The sequence below is a fragment of the Pelodiscus sinensis genome, chromosome 22 (genome assembly GCF_049634645.1).
Source record: "Pelodiscus sinensis isolate JC-2024 chromosome 22, ASM4963464v1, whole genome shotgun sequence".
NCBI classification, from domain to species: domain Eukaryota; kingdom Metazoa; phylum Chordata; order Testudines; family Trionychidae; genus Pelodiscus; species Pelodiscus sinensis.
Genome location: NC_134732.1, coordinates 16,210,605 through 16,218,919, shown reverse-complemented (window position 1 = coordinate 16,218,919; position 8,315 = coordinate 16,210,605).

Sequence of the window (8,315 nt, the reverse complement as noted above, 5' to 3'; positions counted from 1 at the left end):
ACAGCTAGAGGTCTTGGCTCATTACTGGCTACATGGCAAGGAGCTCTTGTAACACCTGGTTCAGATACAGACAGGGTACATTTCAGTCTTCACTTTTCCCAGGTAGACTCCCTTCCTGGCTGTGGGGAAGGATAGAGCGCCATGGTGTCTGTGCATTTCTCCGCACTTCCATATGTATTCATGGGCCGAGCACTCATGTAATCAGCACAGTATCTAAAACCTCACTCGCTCCTGTAGCACAGACTCCATCAGAGTCATATAAAATGTCCTGATGAGCTGAATGTAGCTCACGACATGAAGGTTGATAATCACCAGGATTTGGAAGGAAGTAATCCTAACCAGGAAACTCAAAACTCATATTTTTGAAGCATTGTTTCTGATTAAAATATAAACGTTATTTTTGATGTGCATGAGCATTATCCGTTCCTGCTTGCAACAAAGCCTGTTAGGTGGCGTCACAGTGATTTGTTACTTCTTAATAGAAATCTTATATTCATTGTATTTTTACATAGGAGAAAACTACTGACATTTACACAGCTTTGATCATCAGCAAATGCTTTTAATTGGTTCATCTTTCCCTCCCTAAATAATAGCAGCTAAATTCTAGATCCTTCTAGTGAGTCCAGCCACGAAACCAGCCCTGTCGGTCCTTTCACTATCTCTTATCTTTTTCCACACTAAGTTCAGAATTTTCATCCTCATCTTCATGATTCTGTCCAGCTCTGCCCATTCTTCCAGTCTTCTCCCACCATGCCTTTTATTTCTAGTAATTTCTTCTTCTTTTTTTTGGTAGGTATGTCGTGTTCCTTCAGAAATTTTTAGAAAGTGCAGAGACGTACTTTATGGTTGGATATAAGGTGAACTACTACATTTTCACAGACAGACCACAAGAAGTTCCTAAAGTTGAGCTCAAAGAAGGAAGGAACGTAGTAGTTCTGCAAGTCCAAAACTACCCGAGGTGGCAAGAAATATCTATGCGACGCATGGAAATGCTCAACCACTTCTCTCAGAATCAGTTCATTAATGAGGTCGACTACCTTGTGTGTGTTGATGTAGACATGAGGTTTAATGACCACGTTGGAGTAGAAATCCTGAGCAACTTGTTTGGCACACTACACCCAGTATTCTACGCTTCAGAGCGTCAGTCTTTCACCTATGAACGTCGACCTGTTTCTCAAGCTTATGTGCCCCACGATGAGGGTGACTTCTACTATATGGCAGCATTTTTTGGAGGAACAGTAAATGAGATTTACAAGCTGACCAAGAAATGCCATGAAGCCATCATGGTGGACAAAGACAATGGAATTGAGGCAATATGGCAAGAAGAGAGTCACTTAAACAAGTATTTTGTTTACCACAAACCAACTAAAATACTTTCCCCAGAATATCTGTGGGATGACAATCTAGGTAGGCCAAAGATCCTTAGGAAAAGAAGGTTTCTTGCTGTACCAAAGAACCATGCTGCAATCAGAAATAAATGAAATTCTTCTCTGACTCGTCTTAGTGCAGTGGTGGGCAACATGCAGGCCACATGTGGCCCAAAGTTATCTGATTGCTGTCAGCGAGACATTTTGCTGATGTTGATCATGTGGGGAAAATCAAATAACTCCAATTGTGTCAAAGGGGGGACTGTGCGGAAATCAAAACTCTCTAAAAGAAAACTGCTGTAAGGGTTAAAAAGTTTTCCAGGCCTCTCTCCCTGTAACAGAGAGAAATCAAATTAACTCTAATCAAGACCCTTACAATGCCTATCTCAACTTCATGGATACTCCTAGTCTGTCACAATTTGTCATGTAAACCCTTATCTTTGTCACAGTTTGCCTTGTAGACTCCTCCACTCAAGTTCTCATGTGGCTTTGTGTACTGTAAAAACTTACTTCTAGCACTCCTGGGGTGAACAGAAGTCTCAGAGTGCTTCTGCTGAGACTTTGATATGTTAAAGAAAAACAATCCACAACTGAGCTGTCTGAACTTACTGTATAAAGATTCCCTGAATCTGTCTGTCAGGGCTGCTGCTTCACTCTTGGAAGTGACAGCCTGCATGCATGCATCATAAAGTTTTCTCTTCTAGGTTTCTCTCCTGCCTCACTGATTTGACCTCCGGCCTCGGACCCTTCTGGGGGCTCTGTACCCCAGGGGAGCGAGATTTCCCCCTCAATCATTTGCAGGCACCACACATCACAGCTCCCATTGGCCTGGAACAGAGAAGGGCAGCCACTGAATGCTATAGGGGTGTTGCACAAAGTCAGTGCTAGCAAAATATGTCGTGGCCTAGAATCAGATTAACCTGATGGGCCACAGATTGCCCACCACCATCTTAGTTCAAACTAACCTAACTGATATTGCAGATTTCCTTGGTTGATGAGAATATACCAGGGTGGCCAATCCATTAGAGATGAAGATCCAAAATAGCGGTCGATAGAGCACAAAAAGCCACGTATTACATATTTATTTTTATATATCTATCTATTTAGGTGCTGGTTCTCCGCGGGGAAAGTTGTTGAACAAAAAAAAAAAAAGCCGCACCAAGGGCACCCTTTAAAACCATGTACCCCAGGAAAAGAGATGCATGCAATTCATTTAAGTTATGGAGATATATATAGTGCACAAAATATAGTGATAAAAATAAAATTACAGGAATTTTCAGACAAGAGCCATTCTCACTGGATTGAAACAGGAGGTGCGGGCTCTGGGGTGGAAATGAGGAATTTGGGTGTGGGAAGGGGTTCAGAGGTGCAACTCTGGGAGGGAATTTAGGTGCAGGAGAAAGTAGAGAAGGGGATTCTGGCTCAAGGAGGGGGCTCCAGGCTGGAAAGTGTTGGGGTCAGATGGAGGGTTGGGGAGCTGAGCAAGGTGCAGGCTTGTGAATGTGAGGGTGGAGGAGTTTGGGTTGGAGTGTGTGAGGGGCTCAGAGCAGGGGGTTCCAGTCTATGATAGGCTCAGGTTTGGGATCTGGGTGTGTGTGCGGGAGTGTTATGATTTTGCGGCCAGATACAGGCTTGACCCCATTTGGGGGCTTGTTGGCCAGGTTTCATTTTTAAATAAAATATTATGTCAAGCACAACATGTTTCAGTGTTGTCTTTAATTATGAGAGGGGCGGGGAACCTGTTTTGAGTCAGGGTTCACTGACCCTCACAAAAGTTAATTGGGGCCACACAAGTGAGATGCTAAAAAAATTACTCCTTCAAAACCCCCCAAGCTCCAACTGTGCTGGTGGGAGCAGGGGACAGGGTGCTTGGGCAGGGACTCATGAGGGGATCTAGCCGGGGGAGGGGACAGGGACAACTGGGGCCAGTACGTGGGGATCCTACAGCTGCACGCAAGGTGTGGGGTCTCAGTAAACACGTGCGCCGATTCCCCCCCTCCCCGAAACAGCCGGCGCGTTTCCTGAACAGCTAAGTTTGTGACACGCCAGCAACTTCCTTCCCCCGCTGCCTGCCTGTGGGGGGGAGGAGGAGTCCCAGGACTGCGCCAGCTCCCACTGCTCAGGAAGCACACACCCTGCTCCTCACTCCCCACGACAGCTGCGCGCTTCCTGAGCAGCTGGAGCTGACCCCTACTCCCTCACCCCCTAACCCAATCCTCCTGTCCCCTCCCTTAGCCCAGAGCCAGGCACTCCCCCCACTCCAATCCAAACCTCCCCCCCCACTCTAACCTAAGCCGCCGCCACTCCTACCGCCACGCATGTCTGGTGCTGGGGTGCGTACACTGAGTGGCTGGACTTGAACACACATTGGCTGGGACGCCATGCGCATGGGACGGCGGGGCTGGGAGCAGAGAGGTGGTCCATGAGCACACGCTGGCTGGGAAGCCATGCGCAGGGGGGACACTGTGAGCAGAATGGCAGGCTGCGAGTATGTGCTGGAACGTGGCTCAGAGCGGCCGGCCTGAGTGGTACAATCAGGAGCTGCCATTTTTTAATCAAAGCACTGCATAAAGCCTGTGAGCCAAGGGTTGGTCACCCCTGGAATATACAGACAATTGGTAAAGCTCCATAACTTTTTCTCACATGACATAGAATCATACAGCTGGAAGAGACCTCAGGAGGTCATCAAGTCCAGCCCTGTGCCCAAGGCATAACCAATCCCAACTAAATTAAACCAGCCAGGGCTTTGTCAAGCCGAGACTTAAAACCTCTAGGGATGGAAACTCCACCACCTCTCTAGGTAACCCATCCCCAGTGCTTCACCACCCTCCTAGGGAAATAGTTTTTCCTAACATCCAACCTAACCCTCTCCCACTGTAACTTGAGACCATTGCTCCTTGTTCTGCCATCCCGTCACTATTGAGAACAGCCTTTCTCCATCCTCTTTGGAACCTTCCTTCAGGAAGTTGAAGGCTGCTATCAAATCCCCCTTCACTATTCTCTTCTGTAGACTAAACAAACCCAAATCCCTCAGTCTCTCCTCATAGGTCATGTGATCCGGTCCCCTAATCACTTTGGTCAACGTCTGCTGGACCCTCTTCAACGCGTCCACATCCTTCCATAGTGGGGGCCCAGAACTGGACACAATACTCCAGATGTGGCCAAATAAAAGGGAATAATCACTTCTCTAGATCTGCTGGCAATGCTCCTCCTAATGCAACCTAATATGCCATTAGCCCTCTTGGCTACAAGGGCACACTGTTGACTAATATCCAGCTTCTCATCTGCTGTAATCCCCGGGTCCTTTTCTGCTGAACTGCTACTTAGCAATTCGGTCCCCAGTCTCTAATAATCCTTGAGGTTCTTCTGTCCCAAATGCAGGACTCTAAACTTGTCCTTGTTGAACGTCATCAGATTTCTTTTGGCCCAATCCTCTAATCTGTCTAGGTCACTCTAGACCCTATCTCTGCCCTCCAGTGTATCTACCTCTTCCCCTAGCTTAGTGTCATCTGCAAACTTGCTGAGGGTGCAAGCCATCCCCTCATCCAGGTCATTAATAAAGATATTGAACAAACCCAGCCCTAGAACCGATCCTTGGGGTACTCCGCTAGAAACTGACCGTCAACCTTACATTGAGCCGTTGATCACTACTCGTTGGGCCCAACAATCTAGCCAGCTTTCTGTCCATCTTACAGTACATTTATCCAATCCATGCTTCCTTAACTAACTGGCAAGAACATATCAAAAGCTTTGCTAAAGTCAAAGTATATCACATCCACTGACTTTTCCATATCCACAGAGCCCGTTACCTCATCATAGAAGCTAGTCAGATTGGGCAGGCACGACTTGTCCTTTATGAATCCATGTTGACTATTCCTGATCACTTTCCCCTCTTCCAAGTGCTTCAAAATGGATTCCTTGAGGATCCCTTCCATGATTTTTTCGGGGACTGAGGTAAGGCTGACTGGTCTGCAGTTCCCTGGATTGTCCTGCTTCCCCTTTTTAAAGATGGCGACTACATTTGCCTTTTTCCAATTATCTGGGATCTCTCCTGATCTCTACGAGTTTTCAAATATAATGGCCAAGGACTCTGCAATGACATTTGCCAACTCCCTCAGTACCCTCGGATGCATTAAATCTGGACCCAAGGATTTCTGTATGGTTTGCTTTTCTAAATAGTTCCTAAACGGTTCTTTCCCCACCAAGGGCTGTCCATCTCCTTCCCATACTGTGTGGCCTAGTGCATTAGTCTATGAAGACAGAGGCAAAGAAAGCATTGAGTATTTCAGCTTTTTCCACATCATCTGTCACTAGGTTACCTCCCTCCTCCAGTAAGGGTCCCACCCTTCCTCTGATCATCCTCTTAGAGTACATCTAAACTACATGGCTCCATCGATGGAGCCATGTAGATTAGTTTACCCAAAAAAGGGAAATGAAGCTGGGATTGAAATAATCACCGCTTCCTTTAAATCAAAATGGCCGCCGCGCTGTGCCAATCAGCTGATTGTCGGCAGAACACGGCAGTCTAGATGGGGATCTGCCGATCCCAGAACCCTTCGTCGGCAGATCGTTTATGCCTCGTGAAATATGAAATGAGGCATAATGGATCTGCCGACGAAGGGTTCTGTGGTCGGTAGATCCCCGTCTAGACTGCCGCGTTCTGCCGACAATCAGCTGATCGGCACAGCGTGGCAGCAATTTTATTTTAAGGAAGCAGTGATTATTTAATTCACAGCTTCATTTCTCTTTGCCGTCCTGCCTAATCTACATGCCTCCGTCCACGGAGCCATGTAGGGTAGACACACCCTTATTGCTAACATGCCTGTAGAAATCTTTCTTGTTACCCTTCGCATCCCTTACTTGCTGCAATTCCAATTGCGCTTTCGCCTCCCAGATAATTCCCCTGTATTCTCGAGCAATAGCTTTATACTCCTTCCCAGTCATCTGTCCAAGTTTCCACTTCTTGAAAACTTCCTTGTTGTGTTTATGCTCACCAATGATTTCTCCAGTAAGCCAATCTGGTCACCTACCATATTTGTTTTTCTTGCTGTGCATCGAGATGTTTTCTTCCTGTGCCTTTAAAATACTGCCAGCTCTCCTGGAAAAGTCTCCTTTTCTGAAGTCTAGGGTGTGTATTTTGCAACTCTCCTTTCTTCCTTTGGCCAGGATCCTGAAATCTACCCTCTCCTGATCACTGCTTCCCAGGTTGTCACCTACCTCTACTTCCCCTACTAGTTTCTCCCTGTTTGTGAGCAAGATGTCAAGCTGTGCATGGCCTCAGGTCGGTTCGTTCAGCACTTGTACCAAGAAGTTATCCCCAAAATAATCCTAAAACAATAAAATCTTTTTCCTGAATTTAAAAAAAAATTATAGGGAAATTATGGAATATCCATCATTGAGGATTTTTTCAGAGCAGGTTAGACAAACACCTGTTGGGAATAGTCTAACCTGGAGTAGGGAATAATTTTCAATGGCAGGATGAGCCGAGAATTTGGTAAGAGGTCAGGGGCTGCACTTTCCTAAGATATCAGTGGAGAAGGTGTAGCATCTGGGACAGCATTTGGGTGGGAATTCTGACCTGGAGGAGAATGAGAGGGTCAGTGAGGGAGTTTGAGTACAGGAGTGGGTTGTGACGTGGGGCAGGGAATTGAGGTCTGGAAAGGAGGGTGTAAAGTAATTGACTCGTCTCACGGGTTCCTCCCTGTGTGGACACTATTGGGTGTTTCTGCGTCTTTCCCCATCCTCGTATTCCCCAACACAAATCATACGCGACGGAAGTCCTCCAGTCCTCCAGCTGGAGACCTTGCTCTTCAAGGTTATCACCCTGGCTGCACTACAATTTCCACTCAGTGGAGGAGAAGGGGGGCTCGGGCCCACCCTCTCTCCAAGCCCCGGCACAGGGCCCTAAGATAGGGAAGGCGTCTCCCTGCACAGCAGACGGGGTAGTTGCCCCTAAAACCACCTGCTCTCGGGTTCCACTGCCTCGCCCTGGGCCGCTTCCTACTCTGCCTCTGCGACCCCTGTTTCCCCCCTTCTACAGCGAGGGGGAGGTCCCCTACTCACCCCCGTCCCATTCCACCTCGCTTCCCCTCCCTTGGCGTCTGCCTCCTGCTTTTTAATCATCCCGCAGAGCTGGCTGCTGCTGTCATCCGCCTGCATCCTGGCCGCGCCTACGGTGACATAGGGAGTCGCCTGTGGCCGCGCGTGACCTCCCAGCACGGCCGAGTCGGCAAACACCGGACGCATGGCAGCCTGCCCGGTCTCCACACACTCCCCCTAATCTCTGGAGAGTTTGTCCCAGCTCTCCGGAGTGCGGGGCCGGAGCACCCTGTCACAGGCAGGGTGCCAGCTGCAGGCTCTGATGACCCAGCAGGACTCTCATGCTGTTTCCCTGACAGCTGCATCCCCATACTCTGTGTAAAGTGGCTAGTGACTGGGACCAGCATGTGTGTGTCTACTTAGTGTGCTCCTTGAGGGGGGTGCAGTGGGTCTCTGCATGCTGTGTGCACCCACAAGCACTGCCCTTGCAGCTCCCATTGACCAGTTTCCAGCGGGGGGCAGGAGCAGAGTGCAAAGACTCCTCTCCCCCCCCAAGTGGCTCTGACTACTCAGAGACACACAAGCTGGCCCTAGCATCTGACCATTTCAGCAATGTGCGGCGCCATGGCAGGCAGAGAGGTTGCCTGAGGGTCCTGCTGGGCTGTAGTGGGATGGAGCCAAGTGTTTGGTGGGCTGGATGTGGCCCACTGCTATATTTCGCCCACTCCTGGTCTAGATGGTGCTTGGTCCCGCCATGAATGCAGGGGACTGGACTTGATGACTTCTAGAGTTCCCTTCCAGTTCTATGATCCTAGGAAATACCGTGGCTTGGGTCTGGGAAAGGGAGAGGAGGCACGGCTGCAGCTGGTGTAAGGTTTCTCTGGGCAGATGAGGGTCAGGACTGCAGCT